Genomic DNA, 24197 nt, shown 5'->3' on the forward strand with positions numbered 1-24197 from the left:
CCATGAAGAAGTCTTCACTCTATGGTAAATACCATGGGATAAAATCTAAGACAAGTCTTTGAGCTTTCTCCTTTGAGTCATAATGTTACTGAAAATGTTGGTTTAAGATGAAGGTAGCAGTTGGAGCTCATGAGATGGAAGAAAATAGTCCCTGGGTCTTGGGGAAAGGAAATTGTGAGGAGGGGGTGAGAGGAAAAGTGGACCATACTAAAAAAGTCGCTGTGTGATATCTAAATGAGTACCTCTTTGACCACTGCATCCTGATTTCCTGTGGCATATAACTGCTTTCCTATAACTTCCTTGTAACTTTCTTCTCTGGAGAGTCTCTAATGCTTAAAATAGTGACAGTAGGCTTGGTACTGAAAGAAATTTTGCAGGCTAAGTGGTTGTGTGTTTTTTCCAACTGTACTAGCTGATTTACTGACAAAACTCACCTATTTTCATTACTATTTTCTATTTTTTTTCATGCAACCTGCAGAAAGTTAAACTTTCTACTAGTTGTCAAATCTTTTGGACACAAACACACACCATCAAAAGTTATCAAAGGGGGCAGGCTGAGCACAAGTGTGCAAGACTTCATTTGGAAGCCAAATAAAAAACCATTTAAATCTGGGACAGAAGTTCTCAGAGTTTTCTGACCCAACAGATTTAATATTGCAAAAGAAGAGGTGATTCCAGCTGAAACACTCCAAAAATGCTTATATAATCTGCCAGTTCTTGGTGTATGTCATCTTGGCTCCCTCAAGTGGCTGGTACCTGAGAGTGGACACTTTCCTCCTGTTCTGCTGTGTTTGTCACAAGGCAGGGATTTGGGGTCTCTGCTACAGGGACCAGGGCATCAGGTCCTGCTGAAGGGTCTCGTGTGCTTGTGTGTAGCCATGGTGTGTAAGATACTGGTACTCACCATGGTTTTCAGGGCTAATCATCCAAGGAAAGATTGAAGGGAGCAGGGCAATTTATATGTTTTATCACATCCTTTTTCTCTTTCTGGACATCCTGTAGAGGACTGCCTTGGTGTTAGTACTTTTCTCTAAATTCAAAGATAGGTCCTAATGGTTTTGCTGCTGATTGGTAAGCCTTTATGAGCTATACTAGCTGGGGTCTGCTCTAAAAAGGCTGGCTGGGGACCCATGAGACCTGGCAGTAACCTCCTGAAGTTCAGCAAAAACAGATGCAAAATCCTCTCCTTGGGACAGTCCTGGGGACTGTGAGGAGCAGCTCTGTTGAAGGGGATCAGATGAATCTGAGACATTGCAAAAAAAAATAAAATCAAGGCACAGGCTGCAATGAGGCATACTTTGGACAGAGGAATTAAAAAATTCACCATGAGAATGCTCAAGTACTGGAGCATAGATTTTGCAGTGACTGTCTGGACAAGGCCCTGAGGGATCAGCTCTTTGACTGATGTTGGTTACCCCTGCTATGGATTGAAATGGGACCAAATGATTCCAATCTTTCTGACCTCTGTTATTCTATAATCCATGAAACATGTGCAGGGTCTGAATTTTTCTGTTACTCACTGCTGGATTGTTTCAAAACTAGTTACATACCTTGGTGCAAACCCCAACACCCAGCCAGTCAACAGCCAGGCTCCACTCTACTCTTGACCTCCCTCCCTTCTCTCTGTCATGCTGTGCAGGGAGTCAAGCTTTATCCCAAGTTCTTCAGCCAAAAATACACCCAACCTTCAGTGGCTGAGGCCACGGAATTTTACCTTATCACCCCATCTTAATATTCAACTGCTTTTGTTCCCATGGATCCCACTGACCCCTCAGCACTTCTACTGCTCAGGCTGGCTGCGCTGCACGAGAGGCTGCCAGAACACTGGGCAGCACCAAGTTGTCAGGAGATGCATCCACAGCACAAACCACACTGGACAAAGAGACAAGTCACATGAAGAGTGAGGACACAAGGTAAATTCACAAGGACATGAGGATAGGTTCTTTTGCAGAAAGTTCCAGTGAAAGAAGGTGGAGGTGGGTCACCTCTGCCCCGGTCAGCAGGAAGGCTTCTTGTGTTCCCTGGTACGCACACTTCTGGTGAATTTATCTCCTTTTGAAAAGAAAACTTTCATATGTCACCTTTAATTTATTAGGTCTTTCCTCAAAGAGAGGCCTCATCCTACAGCCCCTTGTCAGCCACAATTTATCTTCTCTGTTTTAAGTTTTCCATGTCCTTACAGGCAGAGGTTTTCTGGATTTTTTCAAGGACATATAAAGATTTCTCATCAATGCAATATGTGTTTCTTTAGTCTCATGAAATAAGAATGCAGCCTCATCTGTTCAGTTTGAAGATGAGATGGATGGTAACAGCAATGGGTACATAAAGCAAGGAGAAAACTGTAATGCAAATGCTGAACCTGAACTTAATTTTTCATATCGTACAATAAGATTTCTTGAGCATTTACTAAATAGCCATACTTTGAAGCTAAAATGCTCCTAGGACAGCTTATCCCTGCTCATGCAATGTCACAAGAAGCTTCAGAACTTCAGCAAGTCCTGGAGGACTTTTACATGTGCACAACTGCCCAAGACCTCCTTAAGAAGTGGCTTTCTACTTCATTTAGAAAACACAGGAGATGCTGCAACAGGTGCTGAACAGACTTGTGAGTTTTCTCTTTTGTCACTTTTTTTTTTTTCTGGATGAGAACTATGTACAGACTGAAAGTATGTGATGTGCTGCTTTAATCAGTATGGAAGCTGTCCTGCTTTGGTTCAAAATCTATCTCAAATTAGCAGTGAAATTTGAAAGCAAATATCTTGATCCTCTTGACTTCCTATGCATTGTTTTGCATCATGGCATGATTACAGAGTGCACAAACTGGAATTATTTCAGATGAAAGTAAAATGGAAGATGTGGGGGTGTCCCTAACGAGTTCCAACCTTTTTTGATGTGACCAGACTGGAACTCTTCCAAAGTAAAGTAATTTGATGGATGGTGCCAACTTTGGTCCTTGGTATCAGTTCCATCACTCTGCAGATGTACTCCTATTGCACTGCATTATGTGTTAATGTAGACAGCTCTTTGTCCACTGAAATTCTCCTTTTGGCCCCATGTGCACAGAAGGACAACTGTGACAAGCTGGGTAGCATCTTACTCAAACAGTAAAGGTGAAAGATTTTATATAATCTTTTACCTCCCTACTTTTAGGATACATGTGTGTCATGGGTGTGAGTGGGAGCTTCAGACAGTTTATTAGAGAAGACCTACCACTGAGTCACAAAGTACATAAAGGACCTCCCTTGTTTTCTAAACTTCTCATAGAAAAGTCTGGGTGCAGTTGGATCCTATTTTAGCCCCTGACTTTGTCAGTGGTTTAAATTAGTTAATACAGAAGGATTAAGCATGGCAAATCAGATTTATTTCTATGAAGTGAATTATTTATTGTGACTAATGATTAGGCAAAAAGATCTTAATCAGAATTATCTACTGCACAGCTAAAACTATTAGTAGTGTTTGTATAGGATAGGATAGTGCACTATACCAAAGCCATTATATTAAAGTAATTATATTAAAGCAGACAAGGAACAATTTTTAAAATAGAGCTCAATGTAAAGTACCCATACCAATGACTGTGGGCTTAATCTCTTTCACCCAGTCTTGAGAGTTATCCTTGGGGGGCATCCCTACCCAGTCTTATATCTCAGGTTGCCTCACTATTAGGATGTTGATTTGGGGTTGGTGAGTGAACAGGTTTCAGCATAATTCAACACCAAAGGCAGCACATGATGCCCCCTCTCAGTCCACAACTGGTAGCTTCCAAAACAGGACATTTTTTAGTTGTTTGACCACAATGCAAGGGCAAAGAGTCCTGCTACAATATGCTGATAGACCAGTGGGATTAGAAGTGGAATGAAGTAACTTGGGTCCTTCACTTTTTAAGAAATTACGTGACATGACCATGATATTTTCAGACATAAATGTAGACTCTTGTACATTTTGATACCTCTCTTAAAACTGACGTGGTATTATTTCAATCCATTAACTGTGGGGAGTTGCAGTGTGTGTGCTGAGGACTTGCACTACCAGTGACACATGCTGTATTTGTAATGCTCAACCACTGGAATATATAAAGAAATAAAATAATTTGCCCCAAGCACCTGGCTTTGAGTTTTAGTCTCTGGCTTTATACTTCTAAGAGAAAAAAACACTGGTTGGCACACCAAAGGGGAGGACCAGAGCTTGGTCTCAGCATGTAATGCACCTAAACAGAAAAATGCATGTAAAGGATGGGACTGGGCTCTGCCACTGTAAGAAAGGTGAGGGACATTTTATTCCCAAGCCTTGGACAGGCCTGCTTGGGACAGTGTGGTCCCATAGTTCTGTGCTTCAGCCTGAGCTCAGGTGTTCAGCAGATTTCTGTGTACCTGCAGTGGAGTGTGCTGGCCCCCATCAGAGTGTCCCATGAGCCTGTGAGTGCTGCAGGGAATTTTCTTCAGGTTTCACTGTTGTAGAGGTTAACCAGCCATCTGCCCAATCCACTTCACCATTGCTAATTAATCAGTTAAAAACCACTTTTCTACTCTCTAAGGTGTGATCAGATTTCTGTGGACACACAAGACTGACTCCTTGGAATGACCAAAGACAGACTCTAATGTTGCCAGCAGCCTTCACTTGCCTGGATGGTGGGGTTAAAATTTTTCTTTTGAAATTAGGATCTTGTGAAGTTAGATCATCATGGTTATCCTCTGACAACACTTGCCCAGCCAAAGTCATTCCAAAAGGCAGCCCGTGAGGAAGAGCCTGAGCATGTAGCACTGAGCACTGTCACGCAGGAAAACGGATAAAGTTGGATTACAGGGATAAAGCAGTTCAATATTACTCTTGCCTTTGTCATGAGATTAAATTCCTGATGTTTCTCATGCCATTTGCATCTTTGTGGTGAGAACAAAGCAAAGATCACTCTGCCCAGTAAGTCTTACAGAGTTTTGTGTGGTAATAGGTGAGTGTGTATATCTTTGCTTTGTTTGAAATGCCATCTCATTTATTTCTGAATGTCTTCTTTTTTTATTATATGCTACCTATTCCAACATGAAAAGAATTAATTTCCCTCTTCAGCTCTTCCCCTATTCCCATCACTGTGGTGAAAGGACAACTGGTTGTTCAATCATCTTGCTAATGCCACCAGGCAGATCACACTCTGCTCTGTTTTGGTGGGTCAGAAGGAATTTATTATTTTCAAAAGTGGTCAACACATGGGCTAGCAGAAGGTCACTCCAGACATTATTCCAATGCATAAAAACATGAGTGCTAGAGATCCCACCAGTCCACACAGACCTGTGCAGCAGTAGCTTTTGACAGTGAACAGAACACAAACCAAGCAAGACCATACGTGAGAGAGATGCCTCCATTTTTTTGACCTCCTGGAAACTCAGTCAGGGCTTATTCCTGAGACCATTTAACCACTTTAGACTTGGGTGGGCTCCCTGATACACATCTGTGACATCTGGAACAGTTGCTGATATTAGGAAAAAGAAGCAACAAACGTGCAAATGTGCACCCAAGGTCCCAGGGGAAAGAAAGGCTGGCAGCAGTGGATACAGTGATGAGGTGAGGGAGAGGCAAGATCTGTTTTGGGGTGTAATCATACAAACCCTCCAGTGCAGCTCCAGTGCACCCACAGCTTTGGTGGCAGTGAGGGGTGCACAGCTCTGCTGGGAGTGCCTGTCTTGTGTAAAATACTGATGGGATATATGGAGAGCAGAGAACTGGTCACCATGATGACCTGAGAGGCAAAATCAAGGAGAAAAAAAAAAATAAACTTGGTAAAGCAGCTCAATTAAAGTGGAGAGCACTGCCACTACAGTCACATGGTACCATTCTGTGAAGCCCTTCGAGAATCAGGGCGCCCTGAGGGCTGGGGAATTGCCCAATATCCCTTGTGGGACAGACACAGGCAGAATTCAGCTCCTCACATGATGGCAGACAGCTTTGGGTTTTTTCTCCTCCAGGTGGATCCCCTTTGTCCCTATCCTCAAGAGTCTGAAAGACAGGGACTGAGCAAAGAAGTTAAAATTGCAGCCAGGTGCTCCTGAAAGCAGGGCTGGAGAGAAGAGGCCCCAGGGCCAGTCAATAACAAAAAATTGCAGAGAAATATTCAGAGACTGTATAAAAACCTCCTGGAAGCTGAGTCAGTCCAAATTACAAATCCTTGTTCCTCATTATAAACAAGAATATCAATATTTCTGCTGCAAATGCAAATTCCTGAATCCAAAGCAGAAGGAAAACAAATTCTTTGCAATGTGCCAAAACACATTTCTCTTACATCATAAATGTATGACTTTCTTCTGTGGAGTGTCAGATGGAAGCAAAACCTGGCCTAAGCCTGGCCCATGTAAAGAGCCAAGTCTTATTAAAATGCATATTGGTTACAATTAAACAATATTGATGTTAATGAATATATATGTGGTAGCTGGGATTTTAGACAGACTCTCTCTCCATCTGAGGAGCTTGTCCTAAATTCACTGTGCACATACCTTGAGTGGTTGTGGGAGCCTGGGAGAAAGGCACATTGCCTTCCTGCCAAACAGCACTGGGACTGTGCCTCATGCCTTACATGCTAAAACATGAAGGCAGTGGGATCACAAATACCCTGCTACAACCATTACCAACCCTCATTAAAAGCTGAACTGTGAAAATGGAACAGTTTAGTGCCAGAGCATGAGTACGGCTCAGAGACGTTAGCATCGAGGAATGAAAAAGGAGGAGGAAATGCCCTTCATCAGAAGGCTGATAAGTGTATTTTTAGGAAAAGCTGATCAAGGTTGAGATACACATAAAAGTTACATGAACACAGAACTAGCCAAGCTTCCATGTGGATAAGAGGGGATAAATGCACTTTATTAAGTTGTTTCTAAAATTGGAGTAGATGAGATAAGCCTTGAAGGAGGCACTCATCTAAGATTGATGTGGAGTAAGTGCAGAGAGATAGCTGTTGAAAGGACTGCCATAAGCCAGTTCTCCAAGTTGTCACTCACTGACACTACCCAGTGTTTTCTAATAAAAATAATCTGTTAAAATCAGACTCTGGAGACAGCTTGTCTTTGGCTGCCAGTGTAATTTCTCACAATTGTTTCACATAGTAAATGCTTTTGGAATAAGTCAGGGATTGTTTGAAGAAGAGAAAACTTTGAGGCAGATTTTTAAGTTACTGTTATTTATACCGTCAAAGCATTTTATGCTGCTTTAAAACAGAAAAAAAAAAAAAAAAGGCTACAAGGAAACTACAACCAGCTGGTTAGCACCATTAAAGTTACTGATAGATAGTCCTGCAGTACCACAGGCTGTGGATAGCCTCCTGCTTGCATGGGATTACATCAGTCCTGGAGACAATGAAAGGGTTATAAACCCACAGGATAAACCAACAACCAGGAACTGCAAAGTCTTGTGCAGCCCTGATGGCAACATGCTGCTGAAATCCTTGCTGACACAATTACGGTGAAGTTTACTACTTAGGGCAATGAAGGCTACACGGAGCAGGAGGGGGCAGAGACCATGAGCAGCCTGGCTGACATAGAAGTCATCTTTATCTCTTCCACATTAGTCATGATTTTGACTTTTTCTAAGCCCTCTTCCTGCCTTTCTTAACCTTGAAATGATTGCCAGCAGGGTTCAACTGCGGAAATACTTTCTGTGAATACAACTGTGCAACAACCATCTTTATTAAAAATAAAAAAGAAATGTTAATATTTTTACAAGGTTAATATAAACCACATCTCAGCTCTCTGGAAACAATCTGCTGTTTTTCACTAAAGAAAAACACTCATCATCTAGGAAAATATTATGGTCAATTTGAAATAAGGCTTTTAGGTTTTTCCACAAAGTGCAGTATGTTGCCTTGTTGCTGTAGCAGAGGACACTTCAAGGAAGCTTTTATGTGCATTTTGCTGAAGGACTTGTTCATTATGAGCCATCCTCATCAGCAGCAGGATGTACTGGCTAATGTAGTTCCAGCTGCTGCTGCAGGACCTGGGAGGTGTGAGGCTACTTCAGACCCGTGTACACCCTAAAAGTTAAAAGAAGGTAAAGGGCAGCCTGGACACCCTTTGCTTGGGGATTCCCCTTGGAGGGAGGGAGGGAGGGGCTGTGTCAGTTGGCTAGCAGGAATTCACTTCTATAAATTTCCAAGGGGTCTGCAGGCTTATGTTCCAATCATTAAGTGGCTCTCTATGGACAGACTACAGGTTCCCAGGTGTGGATCATACACCTATAACAGGAGACATCCATGACTCCAACCCACAGCCTCTCCAGGACCTGCTTTCCCAATAATTTCTTTGTCCAAATTTATCATGGATGTATCTTTTGTATGGCCCACGTGATGTTTTCAATGTGCTTTGTGTGGACAAAAAGGAGCTATATAAATGCAAATTTAATGCATTCATTTATTCTATACTGAAGGCTGTACTGAAGGCCAGGTAAATTACACCCACGGAATCCGCCAGTCATCCACTTCACGAACAATAACTTCCCATAGAATTTGTTAAACATGATTTTCTTTTGTTAGCCCTTGCAGACTATTTTTAATCAAATTACACTTCTCCAGGTGTTTTCCATCTGGCTGGACCCCCTAGCTGCTGAATTCAAGGACCCTGATTCATTACTACCTGCGTCATTTGCCTGACCTTGCCACGAGACCACAGTGGCAGCATAACAAGGTCCGTCCATCTAGCACAGCCCCCATTCCTCACAGCTCATTGCTGAATTCCCCAGGAGCTGAATCCTTGCCCTGAAACTTCAACAATCTGCAACAAGAGCAAGTCCTTCATCACTCTCTCTGGTTTTACCCAGAGTCCCTTCATTATTTCTTTTATTCCCCCTGAAAGTGTAAGGCTGTCCCCAGCATTGCTCTCATTATCCCTCTGTGAACTCTGGAAAAAGAACGTATTTACATTTCCTGACGTGCTTAGTATTCCTGTCATTGCTGTCTTTCTGAGCCTGCCCTGACCTTTGCAATGACATTTTCAACAACTCTATTCCCAACACTTTTTCTTTGCTGCTATTTCCTGTGCTATTTTGGCTTCATTTTTTCCTACTCTATTTTTGTTATTATTTTCTTCTTTGTTCATTTATGCTCTCCTGTATAGATCCCTGGCCATAGTGATGGCCTGGTGGCCCTTTCAGACACCAGCTGCTCCCTGCCACAAGCCTCACTGTGGTCTGTAATGCTGCTGGGTACTGAGTACAGGGAAATTAGGGTTTGCTATGAGTGAGGCTCAGCACATGGAAGGAGGTTTCATTTGTGTAGCCTGGGAGAGCTCAGCTATTCCACTGCTGGGATGTATGTGACACTGGCCTCATGCAGGGACAGGATGTCAAGAGAAAGAGTGAGCTTTCAACCGCTGGCATCACTAACACTGCTGTTTTGGCCTCAGGCTAAACCCAGCTTTGAGATCTAAAGCTGTGTGCACCTGTATCCCCTCAGCTTGTCACTCCTCTGTGCTTCTGTGTCCCAGGACCTGCGGTGCTGCACACCCTTCAGACCCCCAGGGAACCTATGAGGGGAGCCTATGAGATGCAGGAATACAGTTTCCTTTAGGCTATTTGGGAAAAACCATCTGCACTGGTTGTGAACCTCTGGTTTTATTTTGAGGCTCAAACTCTCAAATATTGTCAAGTCCTTTTTGGATTTATCTCTTGAGTCAGAATGTGGTGGAGTCAGATCTTCAACTGCCATAAGGAAGTAAAGTTTCAGTGAGGGCAGTGGATTTGCAGTGATTGACATTGGCATAGCTGACAGTGCAAAAGAAGGAAGTTTATTGTATTCCTAAGAATGAATCCTCTGGAAAGCAGATAGAAAATCTACCAGTTACTTACCAGGACATCCTTATCACCACAGTTTTTCAGTCATCCCTCTTCCTTTACCAGTGTAACAGAACTGATGTGGTTCAGGATGGCACCTATTCATTATTTTCATTTTCTGTTTTCCCCTTTCTTTCTTTTTCCCTAGCAGTTTTTGTTTAACCAGCAGTGCTGGAGAAAAGTGGTACTCTGGTTTTGTTCCCTTAGCAAGTGAGTTCATCACAGCTCAGAAAGAACAAATGCTACTCTTGCACAGGTCACTCCAAATCCCTGAAAGAGACACCTTTAATCTCTGGAGCACCATGGGGGAGCAGCCCAAGAAAGACAGATGTAGAACAATGCAGTTAACAGCCTCACTACAGCAAAGGGGGCCCCAGCTAAGTACCTTGGCTAAGGCAGCATGAGGGCTACAGTGAGGAAGAGTGAGGAGAGCAGGAACAATATAATTTCACCTAGGCAAACTGAACAGCAAGGGCTGTTCCATTGCTAAAAGCTAATGTTATGGTGAAACAGTTAAAGGGACAAGCCATTTCTCCCTTGGAACCAAACAAATTGCTTTTGGCTTCTGATGATTTTTGTAGCCTCACAACTTGTTCTCTGTTTTCAGGAATAGATGGAGTGCAGCAATGCTATCAGCAGTTCATACATCTGACTGCTGTTATGGAGGGAAAGGAGTTGAAGGACATAGGGAATTTGCTAAACAGTTCCTTGGAAAAGAGACGTGGAAAACAGAGCAAATAAATCCAACAGAGATAATGCATCCACCTAAGAGTATGGTGCCATCCTGCCCAAGCACTTTGTCTTTAATTATGTGACTGCTTTTTTCTTCAGTGGGAATGCAAATCTCCCTCTGGAGATTCCTTAGTGAGGGAGGTTTTTGCTGGCCACGTCCACACATGGCTGCCACACAGAGATCAGACACTTCACACCAGTGTGGTTTGGTGAGACTCCTTCAGCTTTCCACGCCAGCTCCAGTCTGGCATCACCATTCCCTCCAAAGCTTCCCTTCTCCAGAACTCCCTGTGAAGAAAACATTGAGAAAGTGCCTGTTGACATCTGCTCAAGCAGAGAGGGATGCTTGAGAATGACCAGCAAACAGCCTTGGAACATACTTTGCCCAGGGTGGACTGGCCAAACAGAGGGGTGCTGGCAAAGCATGGAGCAGCTGACAGAGTCAAGTTGTACAGGTCAGTATAGGTCTTGTAACGCAAAAGAGTGAATCTTATTTTTTTCACCTAGATTAGTGCAAGAAAGCAGAAGGAAGCCAACTTCTGTCCTAGAAGCTGCCTCACCAAAAGAAAATATAGTAAAAATTGTTTAAATTCTAGCTGTACCTTAGAAAATAATTGCAATTGTTACTGCTTACCAATCTTGCTAGAGGTTTGTTGTACCCTTTAACAAAATATTAATTAAGATATCTGTTTTTTCTTTACAAGTGGAGAATAAACTCACCCAGTAGAAAATCTTTTACTTGTTTCTGGCTCATTCTGTTAAGTTTGAGTGCAGGCCTTGTTGTTGCCAGTTGAATTCTGGCAGATGGGTTAAACTTGGAAAGTGAGGTTTCCAGGACTGAGCAGCAGTTGAAGTAGGAGTGTGAATGCCGAGATCAGGAATCAGGCAGTAAATCTTTTGTAAGCTGTCACCCTTAAAGATTGCTTATTTTTTTATGGAGCAGTGAGAGAAGCTGCAAATGTGCTGCTGTTTCCTGGACACCACACACAGAGCATGTCCTCTGCCCAACTGGCCAAATCCAAGCAGAAGGTGCTATAGGCTTATTAAAGCTTGGTTAGATGAATTAGCAGGGTTTATGGAGCTGTTTTTTTCAGCTGCCCTTTCCAGCTGCCTGTTAATCAGCTACGAGAGAGCCCAGCAGCACAACTATGGAAAGCAGACCTGCCTGCTGGGTGTGCTCAGCAATGCATTGATCCACTGTGGTAAGAACATGAGAACCAGGACATGCACTGCCATCCCAAGAAAGACTTGGTGCTGAGAGAGCACCAAGTGTCCTAAAACAGATACATGAAATACTTGCTAATTCTGGGTCATTTAGATAATGTGTGAGTACCACACCGCTGTGGACAAGTGAAAGTATCAGCAGTGAAGCGTAGCAATTTGCGGAGTTGCTCCAATATACCTGTGGGTAAAAGCGGCTGCATCTACTGTGTATTTGTGTCAATACCTCAACAAAACCTTCCCAGGGGCTGTGACAACTGTGGCAGTCGAGCAGTGCCGATGCTGCAATGCTCTCAGATTTCCTGTCCTGTCCTCTTCTGTCCATAACTATGTTTCTTTCCAACTCTGGTTTATGCTTGTCATGAAAATGAAGCAAAAGAACAAGCAGCAGGAATTAGCACTTCTCAATTCTGCAGTCTGGAACAAGAGGGGAGAGGAGATAATTTGGTGGGCCAGGCACTTGTTTTCTTAAGGCATTCTGCTTTTCTCAGAGGAAGCTATAAATGTGCTGCCTGAAATCCAGATATTAGTGTGGGGAGGGATGTTTGTAGTATTTACTCTACAAAGAGCCTCTTTCCTTGGGCTGCCAGGAAAGACTGTCTATTGCCTTTCCCTGGACAAGGGGCTGAAATGCCCATGGTTCAAGAAAGAGCAGATAACAGGCAAGGAATCTGGTCTGGGCTGCCTTCGGTAGCCTGGTGTATATATAGAGTACAGAAAACAAATGTTTGCAGCGCTCAAAGTATAATTTCCAGGCACTGTTCACTTCCCACATATCCCTCTTTGATCTGGTAGTCTTTATCTCTGGCATTACTGTGCTGGGAGTTAGCAACAACTTCAGCTCCCAGAATCTGGTCCTTGTCTCAAGGAATAGCCATGAATTGTGGATGGACTTAGAGCTTTTCAGCTTGACAGTGATCAGAGGGTATATTCTGGCAAGCTATTGTAAGTAACGATTCTGGCCTCCACAGTGGATATTCCATCCATTGCTTCTGCAAGGAGCCTGTTGTAGATAGTAGCTGGTCTGAATTACTGGAACTAAGACATCATCACTGTCTTAATCTGAATAGGCTCAATCTAATAAGTCTAATCTAATAAATTAATTTAAGCAGATAATTAAAAGAAGTAATAAGAAAGCAATAGGAACAGTATATCTAAATCAGGTTTGTGGCTCTGAAATGCTTTTCAAAGTCTGAGTCATGCCCACTGTGGAGATACTAGAGATATTCTAGTTAGCAAGGGAACTCTGTCTGACAGCTTGTCAGGGGGCAGCTACTGAGAAGTCTTTCTGTATTCACCCAGCTGAGACCCGCCTGCCTCTCTCCTCGGTTCTGCTCAAGCTCACACACATCTTCCTGCCCCAGCTGGGAATCGCTCTTCTCCAGGGTATCTGCATCTCCACGGAATCACGTTGTGGCATGCTGTCACCTCTGCATGCCCTCCCTTCCTGACATGAGCTGAGGCTTGAATGCTCCCCAGCATGTGGGCCTCTCAAGGGAAGGGACCTGCATGCAGGGATGCTGAAGTGAAGGAGAAGGAGGAAACACTTTCTTGCACCAGTGTCATTTCAACTTTGAAAACTTCTTCTGAGTCTTAGTCTCTGGGGAATGGAGCCAATTAAACAGCAATCTGGAAAGCCTAGCAAGCATCTCCTTTCAATGGAAGTCCTTCTCTGAGTGACATGAGCTGAGTGGGGGAAGACTAAACAGACAGGAGAAGCAGCAAGTTGTTTCTAACTGAATAACTTCAGCTCTTCATGTTTTGGTGCACTGTCATTGTAATGCAATCAATTTTTCAGAAGCAAATACACTGAAACTACAGAAGACATTGATTTCTACTTTTGCAATCAAATTTGGCAACACCTCTGAACATATTTTTCCCTGATTAGCTAAAGGACACTGTAGAAGAATTCAGAAATATAGTCAGTCTGTATCTTTTTGCTTGGAAAAGATGGGCAGTCACTTGGTTGACACTCTCAGTGGGATATTCCTTAGGAATGCATCGCTTCAATCAACTAACATTCACCCAAGCACTTTCAAACACAGAAAGACCTTGCTGATGAAAATAACTGCTTCTTGCTTGTGTTGCTGAATAAAAAACATTCCTGCAGAGCTGCCTGGGAAGCTAGAAAGGATACTAGAGACTGCTACTGTGATATACAGGTTACCCAGTACAGATCTTTTTATTTCACCTACCAAGCTCTGCACTGAGTCAAGTGTCTGGAACTTTGTAGCTGCCACTATTCATACTCATACTAGTGGAGGGCTAGAGCCTGTTTGCCAAGGTTTGATTTTCAGACCAGTAGAGGCTTAGAATCAATGTCTTCTCTGGTCCCTGTGGTTAAACATGTTAACCTGAATGTGTCTGGAGACCTTGTCAGCTGTAGGCTTTGTTATGTGCTTTATCTCAAATTCCTTCACTACCACCTCATGTTCTTGCCTTCTCTCCCTATCCCTGTGATGAGAGCAGTCACGTTTGTCTGATTGTCCAGCCAGTACCTTCGACTTTCTCAATTGCCAACATCCATTTTCTGACTCCCCAGCCTCTTCAAACTTGCACACTAATTGCAGTCATGCAATAGCAGTTCAGTGCTTCTCTGGGAGATGAGTGATGCACGTGGGCTTACCTCTGCTGATGTATCCTGGTGGTTTGCCCTCTTGCCACATCACCTCTTGCTCATTATGGACATTGTACCACCTGTCATAAATTGTTTTTTCAACTCTACACTCTTTGGAGGTAGCTCTGCTGCCAAACAGGTACACTGTTTGTGGTCCAGCCTCAGGGTAAAGCAAAGCTTATTTAATGAGAATAACATCTCACAGCACACTGTTTATTCATGGTGCCTTTTCCCTAATTTCCCTTAATGAAGGAGCTGATATCTCATTGATAACCATTTGCTGAAGAACTCACACTGAAGCTTCACCCTCACATTGGCAAACCTAAAAAAAAAAGTCATTCAAAAATCCTTACAGTCAGCCCATTTCTGGATCAGGGGCTTTATTCTGAATTCAGTTCAAATTCCTCATGGTGCCAGTACAATGAAAGGCACTTGGCTTATTAACATGAAAAGAATCCTCCCTACTTTGGTGTATCTTATTACCCTGGGAAGGGAACTCAGGCAGTCTGCTCCATTATGTTTGATGGCTGATATCAAATTCGTCAGACCAAGTGTAAACTCAGACACATTTAGCAATATTCAGATATTAAAGAAGGGCTGACACTGTGAAATCACTTATTCATATTTGATTTGCTGAGTAGGATGAGGAAAATCACTTTCTCTCCAGTATTTTCCTGTGCCCTGCTCTGGCTGAATCAGATTACTTAAGGCATGGCCCTAGTGCCAGTAGCTATCAGAGACATGAGGTCAGCCACATCAGCTCTCTCAGAATTTAGAGAGGCTGTCAGGTTTATGGTATTATTGATACTCAAAAGACTTGATTGTTGTTTTATTTGAAAGAGAACTTAAAACACATAAAACATTGGCATACACCCACAGGGATGGCAGCACAGTCTTCTTTTTTCAGAAATGTGTCTCTTTTTCAGGAGTCCCTACATGCTGAAGGGAGATACCTTCATTTACCAGGCCAGGTTTGAGGTCTACAATTCTCTTCAAGGAATTTTGTTTCTTCCCCTCTTTATCCTCTGCACATCTGGAGTTTCTGCCTCTCTCTTCATGCATCCCATTGCAAGAAACAGTTTCCTAATACATCTTCACCCACAGCATTCTTGGGAATACAACCATTTACTGAGCCCAGTGGGGGCTGTGTGGTCCAAGTGGAACAAAGCATTCCTCCCCACCCAACCCACCACAGACAGAGAGAGCTGTGGCATGGCCAGCTGCAGTGATTGAGAAGTCACTGCCCTATCTGGACAGGCAGTACAAAGTCACAAATCCAAGAGTGAAAGCTCTTTCTGAGAATAAAACTCACCTCACCTCCAGATGAGTTTTTGTCTTGTTTTCACAATGAATGTTGAGGACAGTGGGTTTAAATGGGTGTTTGAAGGCCATATTGGGTGGACAATGGCACACGGTGTGCTGCTTTCAGGCCTCTGAAAAGGCCTGATTAGCTGCTGGCTAATCAGGCCAGTTCCCTCTGGGAACACACCCATCTACCCAGCAGGACTGCAGCCAAGAGAGAAGCAAGTCAGCTGACATACAGAACATAATTGGAGACCCTCAGCCTAGCTGCTGGCTCATTAATCAAGACAGATTCACAATGTACCTGACTCCTTCTCCCTGCTCCTAGTCTATAATTAGCAACACATGCTTAGGTAGCAGCCCCAGCAAATTGCTTCCTGTCTTTGGTGACAGTAACTCGTATCTGAGAGAAGGATATGACAAAGAGAAAAGGAAAAGGGATAAATGGCTACAATAAGGCAGAAACCATTAGCACTAAGCAACAATAACACTTTGCATCTTAGTACTAGCTTTGTCTTCATTTGTATGAGTCTCTGGTGCCTTGTTGGAATTATGGACAGATGTTTGCAGTAGGAATGCAGGTTTCTTTTACACAATAGCACTAACTTGGAGGTTTAACCCTTTGGAAAAAGCCTGAAAACTGCTGGCCCTGGACCGGGGTGCTAGGCTGCACAGACCAGCTCAAGGCTCTCAGGCAGCGGTCCCATCCTCACCATCTGAAACTGGTGAGTTTTAGTGCTTGACTGTGCTTGCTCTGTGATCCAACAAAATCACACCACCTGCACCCTTGGGTTCATATTTCTCCAGATCATCTCCTTTCACTGATTCTGCAGTGAGACACCCTGGCACAAACAGAATCATGTCCTGCCTCAGGGTGCATTGCCCCTCTGAGGTCCAACCATAGCGCCTGCAGCTCTTACGGTGGAGGCGGGACTGAGACTCTGCTTTTGGCCTGTGATCCCGCTGCTACTCATCCTGACCAGGTTCCATCTTCCTGAACCTAAGATGTGGCCCACACAAGGAGCTTTGTGGCTCTTCTAGTTAGTGACTGCCCAAGGAATGTCTTCCTGCTCTTGGGCAATTTGAAATTGAGTTGGTGCTGTACTGTGGTGAAATTGAAATGTTCACAGGTGTGAGAATGCCACTCATTATAATTCATGGGAATTGTCATTAAATCAACACATCCTCAGGTTCTGCAAATCCCTGAATCTGTTGCTGCAAAAAAAAAAGTCAAATCTGTCCAGGCTTTTTGATTGCAAATGAGTATATTGAAAGTGTGCTTCCTTCTCTGAGAAATCAAAGCCTGTTTGATTGAAGCTCATTTTCACACAATCAGCTGCTGCAGCTCACACTTTAGACATTTTCAAATTCTTTTCAGTTTCCTAGAAAAATACATAAATCTCGAAGAAAAGTATTTTTCTTCAAAGTCATCTGTCCAGGCTTTTAGTCTCTTACCTTTTTTGCTGCCAAACGTAGATTAGCAAGATGAAAAAATTGTATATTTCCTCAGATGACAATAATGGGATGACCTTTCTCCTGTTTCTTCTGAATATAAATGCAATAATAAAAAAAGTGATTTGATGTCAAAGAATTAGATTCATGTCCTGATAATATTAAAATACTGTATATTTTTTTTTGTAAGAATAATGCCTAAATGATGCTTCTCATTTTTCTTATTGCCTTCCAGACACTTCATTTCATAGCAAGAATTCTGAAAGCCTGTCCTTCCTTTTGGCAGCTGAAAAAACTTGTTTTTTATGACTTGTCTCTCTGATGTTTTGCTCTGCAGTCTCTTTAGCCAGAAGGGTGGTTTTGTCTTGCCATGAAATATTGCTTGATGCTCACCTTTCATTCCTAGTTAGAATCTTGTTTGTAATTATTTCAAAAGCTCAAAACTAATTTAAAATGTAGGGAACACTGGAAAGCATAAAGGAGAAATTCAGCCCTTACAAAAGGGAAAGAAAGCAAAAAGAAGGGATGTAATAGAAATATAGTTCTGGTGTCTTTGAAGATGAGGTTGGTACTAAATACATAAAAAGTGTAACAATTGATCCAAAATGTCAGAATAATTTTATCTATAAGCTTTATGCCTGTCAGAAATTTGAAGGGATAATTTTCTGAGATATTACAGGGATGTAGACACACAGTATGTACTTAGAAGAAAGCTTCTGAGAGTCAAATGAAGGAGGGAAAGGGAAAGGGAAAGGGAAAGGGAAAGGGAAAGGGAAAGGGAAAGGGAAAGGGAAAGGGAAAGGGAAAGGGAAAGGGAAAGGGAAAGGGAAAGGGAAAGGGAAAGGGAAAGGGAAAGGGAAAGGGAAAGGGAAAGGGAAAGGGAAAGGAAAAAAGGCGATTTCATTATGAAAATGATGGATTACAAAATGTTTCACCAAGAGTTCCCATAAACTCTAGGAGAGCAGAAGCCAAAAGAGAAGCTGCACAAGAGAGACCTGTCACATTAGTGCCTTGTGACAAAATGTGTGGCATGGAAAGAGAAAGAGAGAAACTAAAGGGTAGAATTAGAGACATTAACATCTGGCCAGAGTTTTCTGTTGGTTCAGGTTAAAATACCCAACAAATGCACATCCTTCAGAGATGAAGAGTGAAATTATGCAAGTTTCTCCTCAAAACCACATTTTCTGCCATTTAGCTCTTTTTATAGGAACCTATTTAATCTATGTACATTTTAATTAAATTCATCTTTTGACTATATAGATCTATATTAATTTATTTCAGCTGATTGGACCACCAGGCTGAGGCACTGTCTCAGTGGTTGGAGGCCTTCTCACACTTCTGGATGTATATAGCTTCAAAGGTGAGCTTCCAGCTCTGAAGATCTACCTCTTTTATGAGCAAAGAGCCCCTGTGCCATGTTTTGCTCTGTACAACAACCCAGTGCTCCCTGTTTCCCTGGCAATTGTGCAGCAGTGAGGCTGGCATTCACAGCTAAGCACACGTTTAAATGCTTGATGGATTTAGGTCTACTCTCAACTGGGCCTTTCTGCTGTCTACTGCTCAAAGTAATGCACATTCACTCAATGCAGTCAAAAATAACCTGAGCAGACATCAGAAAGGGCATAGTGCTAAAGAGCAACCTCTGAAAAGCCCATCTGCAGTGATCTGGTGATATGGACTGGATTTTCCATACAATGGTAAATAATCAGTATTTATTGATTTAATAAAATCAGTAAGTTTAATTACATTGCTGATACCACATCTATTTTTATGCTAGATCATGCTGAAAACAACCTCAATTATTAACAGCTGTAAAAATCCAAAGAGGTGGCAGACACACAGCAATGCTGGTTTCTCTCATCACATTATTCTTGTGGTCTTTTCCACGAATGCCTGGGTGTCTCTTAGGTATTACTTTTTAATCATCTACCCTCATTACATGTAGTGTTTGCTCCTTTTTCATTTTCTAGCACAAGGCCAGAAAGAAGGCAATTAAAATTCAATAATGGTGCAGTGCTTAGACACTCATTAAGTAGTCATTAGGTAGTCTGGAGACTCATTGTCTTTACAAGGGTTTGCTCTCCATAAATCTCCTCTCTGCAGTATTACTTCAAAACAGCAAGCACAACATGAATGTGAATCTAGAGGGTCTCGAGTCTCCTGGCCCACCTGGGATGCAGCAAACCCTGGGGGCTCCTCCAGCAGCACCAGGGAGATGCTCAGGCCAGGGCCTGCTCTGGCTGCCTCCAGTCCCACTGTGCTATCTGGAAGTGATTCCTGCCATCCTCAGGCAACAGAAGAATCATTTAAAAAGCCTTGCTTACACTTGTTGGAATACCACCCCCTTCCAGAAATACAGTCCCCGGTTGCCAAGACAGTTTGTAGAAGGGCACACATGAGTAACTGGAAAAATTAGGCCTCCAGGGAGTCAGGAGCATTCGCTGTCAGCCTCAGGAGCCAAGCTCCTGACAAAAGAGCACTCAAAACAAGCAGGCTTCGTTTTGAGGTGGGGAAAAAAATACAACTCACTGGCAGAAACAGGATGGCAAAAGTACGCCACTGACTGTCAGATGCCTAAAGGCATCAATAAAATAATGCTCACACTCAAAAACTGTCTTACAAAACAAGAGAAGCAGCCTCCCTTCATTTAAAGGATTGCCTCTGGACATTAAATAACAGCATCTGTTCTACACACACTTAGCACCTTGAGTTTGCTTTGCTTTCAGTCCTTGAGGATTTGGGGAGGAAAGAGGACAAGAGAAGACAACTGAGACAGTTTAAGCTAGGAAGATTCCATGACAGTTCTATGGAGCATTTCCCCAGAACTCACTGAAAGCAGAGGGAGAAAACTCCAATGCATTACTTAAGACTGCTCTCACACTGCTGACCCTTTATAGATGCAGATCAATAGAGCAGCCTTTGCCAGAAAGAAAGTTCCACATGAAAAAAACTGAAATAGAACTCATATTAGAGATGCTGAGAGGAAATAACACAGCCCAAGGGAATATCTGCATGTCATGGTACAATAACAGGGTCCCTGAGGGATCAGCAGATGGCAATGGAGAGAGGAGAGCAATTCACAGACTCCCAGCTTCTTCATAGCACTCGGTCACCTCTAGGGCACACAGCTCTGGGACAGACAGTCCATCACACTCACACTTCCATGCACAGTCACAGAGTGGTATTTCATGAAATACTGGTTTTCTGTATTAATGCCCATTTCACAACACTGCATCCTCCTTTCTGTCGTGCCTTACCCTGGTACCCACAAGCCACAGCTGACTGCCTGACACAGCGTCAGGTGAGGATCAGGAGAAGTGCTCACCTTGGTTGGCTTCCTGTTGCACTTTGCTGTACAAGCTCAGGTTACTTCTCTGAATCATCTTCCACTCATATTCCTGCTGGAAAATTCAGCTGGGAGGCCTGGGAGGTTGGGATTGCCTTGGAGCTCCTTTGTACAGTGCATGGTGCAGTACTTGCTCAAAACATTCAAGTTTTTTTCTACTCAAGGTGCCTTCAACTGTGTATTTACCTGCTCGTAAGAATTTTTTGGAGCAGCTAGCAGATATTTCATTTTCCAAGACAGAAAACATATTCTTGAAGGTTTGGTGACATGGTGTGCATCAGGATATATTTCCATTTGTATACATAAGGATACATTTCCATATGTATAGAAATATGTTTGTGTATGCCTGCATAGACGTAAAGGGAGATAACGGACGGATAGACAGTTCATGAGTAACAATTAATTTCTCTGTGTAGATACATGTACATAGATACAACATTCTCAAGCTCCCTAAGACAGACTGCAGTTTCTAAATGTTAAAATGTATCAATATGTAGGACAGTTAACTAGTACAAAGCAGTAATCTTCTCTTTCATTTGCCATTTTTCTTCTGAGGTATTTTTTCTAATTGTTTGCACACCACTGCCTTTGTACTTCGATTACAGCTATGCATGTAATAATAAAAATGACAATAAAACCGAGCCCATTTCTTCTACGGGATGATAATTACAGGGTGTGTATTTCTGGCACATTGGAAATTCAAAACATTGGAAATCCCTGGCCAGGTGTCATCAAGTGGAATGGAAAATATTTACCCAAGAGGTGTACTTTTAAACCAGCTGACTAAATGTCTGTTTTCCTCAACTGCTCTTTCTGCTGGAAGTTTTCCCAGGACCTGTTTTCTGTTTTCTGACCTGATGGGGAAGTGACCAACTCCACAGTGTGGCAATAATCAAAGTCAGGAGGCTGTAGTTAACCATTCATGAGCAACTGAGGACTGAAACCTGTCTGCAGAGCTAGCAGGGCAAATTATCTGCAAATACTAACTTTCCAGCCATGATGACCATATTCCAGTCCAGACAAAAGAAAACTGGACCCATAGTTCTATGGAACCAGAAGCATTTGCATGGTCTTCTCTTCCTGTGACCACTAACATCAAGGTTTCCTGTTAGGTTTTCATTCTTAGTCTCATTTTAGATAATTCAGTGGCCTTCAGAAAAGGCCATTTACTGCCCCATTATTCCCCCAACCATAAAAAGTGACAAAAACAAGTACAACTGGGGGTGGTAACCAAGTACATGAGGAGAAGGTATAAGAGGAAGGAACCTACAACTCTTTTCATCCTATTCAATCCCTTCTCCACCCTCTGTGCCTGACCAGTCTGTACATAAATACATTTGCTTTTGCTGTTAACCAGCTCTTTTTATGTCCAGCACATCTGGATAGTTATTTCCAAGGTAGTCATATTCCTGAACAGGAATAATCATCAGCCAAATTACCATCTAGAGACTGTATTTTCATTGAACTTCTACTTACTACCAATAATCACATGCAGAAACCTTCTGCTGGACTTCTCCCTCCTGAAAAAACAGAGTATTCAGTGGACACAGGCTAAGGAGTTTTCAGGTTCAGCAGGTTCAGGTTTGTACACATATTACAAACAAAATGTGGAAGATTTTCCATGTGCCTCCATGCATATTGGTGCTGTTTCCAAACAAATCTCCTGTTTGAGCCTTTCTTCTCTTGCCCACTAAATTCCCTCAGGTAACAGTGGTTACACCTACAGGTCAGTCTGAGCTGACTTATACCAAAGACGAAAGGTCAGCCTTTGCATTATTGATATGGACACTTTGCTGCCTCCTACCCCTTTTTTCACCTGTGTATCTGCCTGATGCTCCAGTGCTCCAGTTATGTGTGGAGCTGGAGATCCAGCTGGAGGCCAGGGCTGAGCTCCTGTTGAGCCAGGTGCAGGTTTGTGGTTTGGCTGTGAGAGCACCTCGGAGCTGGTCATCACAGGGTAACAGTCACAAAGCCAGGTCCACGAGGAAGGAAAGTCCTTTCCTGCAGGCAGGGTTTTCAGGTACTGGAAGCCTCTATTTCATCTTGCAGAGAGGGGATTCTGATGTTTTCTAGAACTTGTCCAGCAGAACAATAACCTCTAAGAAAGGATTTCCTTTTTGTTTGCTGTGAAAAATAGAATTGATCTGCATCCTAATCCAGCTGTCAACAAGAAACTGACGGTTATACTTCTTATCAGAAAACTCAGATGTTTTTCCCTTTATAGTTCAAGCACCTTTATACTAGGTTTAAGCCCTCAAAGCACTAAAAAAAGTACTCACCCCACTTCCTGTTTTCAATATCTCTTTATCAAGCAATTTATCTTGTAGCATTTTAAAGAGAATTAGTAAAAAAGGCAGCAAGGTTGCCTCACGCTTGCAAAGCTTTTGGTACAAGTAGGTAGGTTAAATGGGACTTTTTATGAAGATTTATACATAGCAACTTAATACCTTTACATTAATTTCCTCACACTTCCAGCAGTTCTGTTGCTTTTCTACTACTGAAGATCCTTGATATCAAAAATCCTCCTCCTCCCTTTAGATTTCTACTAATGACCACCAGCAATGGGATTTTGCAAGTTAAACAGTAATGTAAAAATTTCTGTCAAATCCATGTGATGTACTTCTGTACTTTTACTACAGCTCAGAGGCAAAAATTTCCACTGTGTTTAATGTACTGCTTTGGCTAATTGTGTTATGATTCATGTAAAAAACCCACAAAATGAAACAAGGTATGGTTTAAAGCATATAAGCAGTAAACCAGTAACCTCCAGATCCTCAGGTGCCTCAAAGGTCCTTCCCTGCAGAGAGCCCAAAGCAACTAAGTAAGTGTAAAAGGCACTGTGAGTTCTTTTTCCTGTGCAACAAATGAAAGAAAATAATGCTCATCAGAGAGCAACCATTTCCCTGAAGTCAATCTGAGTGACTAAACCATGTTTTTCAGGTTTTAAAGGTTTCCCTTTAATGATCTCCTGAGTCCTTAACTGCCTTAAGGAGCCTGACCCATTCTTACCCAGGTGTTTTTTCTTGCAAGCTGCATGGAAAAAAAGCTTCAATAAGTCTTTGTCACTAATAAAAAAAGTATTGACTGCTTACAGAAGCTCTTTTTGAAGTTTTCCTGGTAAATCACCTTGAATTGCAGCAGAGATAAATGAAGGAGTGAAGATTATCTTCTTCTGACATTATTCTCACTGTGTCAGTTACTCATTGTTTGCTTTTGGACTTTATAGTCCCTGCAACATCCAAGCATTCCTCCTATATCTTGGACTTCAGCACTTCTGTTTTAAAATGGTCTTAAGTTATGTAGAAAGTACGGAATCAGGCACACATGCACAACATTGAGAAGGATGGGGAATGTAAGTCAAGAAAAAAATAACAGGAAAGAGACTGAAACCTGACAAACAAATGTTTCCCTACCTCAGTGAACATCATAGTGGACTTCAGTCTCTGGTTTGTAACTCTGTGTATTATAAACAGAAGCTGAAGCTAGAAAAAGATGAAATATGCCAGAATCTCATATTACTTTGAGCTGGAAGTATAGTGTCACATCATCTGTAGCTGGACGTGCCTTTTGCCTCCTCAGCTTATGCTGCTGCTAAAATAGATTTAGGCGACTCTACTCGCCTTTTGCTTTGTTTTTAAGACATGTCATAAAGATGGATCGGTAGCACTGCTTAATTAACCATCAATACTGTTATACTTCACTGTAAATAACTCAGGTCAAATAGAAATG

The 24197-nt window shown here is 42.4% G+C and overlaps 1 protein-coding gene across 2 annotated transcripts in view; it reads right to left on the minus strand.

Annotated features, from left to right (window-relative positions):
- Positions 1 to 10564: 10564 nt before the first annotated feature.
- NEK11 (NIMA related kinase 11) overlaps positions 10565 to 24197 on the minus strand; it is a 104790-nt gene continuing 91157 nt past the window's right edge. For both annotated transcript variants that reach the window (XR_015276023.1, XR_015276028.1), the window contains one exon: positions 10565 to 10818. The gene's annotated coding sequence lies outside the window, so the exon portion shown is untranslated. The remainder of the gene's footprint in view (positions 10819 to 24197) is intronic.

The sequence above is a fragment of the Cyanistes caeruleus genome, chromosome 1, assembly GCF_971803275.1.
Source record: "Cyanistes caeruleus chromosome 1, bCyaCae1.hap1.1, whole genome shotgun sequence".
Lineage (NCBI taxonomy): Eukaryota > Metazoa > Chordata > Aves > Passeriformes > Paridae > Cyanistes > Cyanistes caeruleus.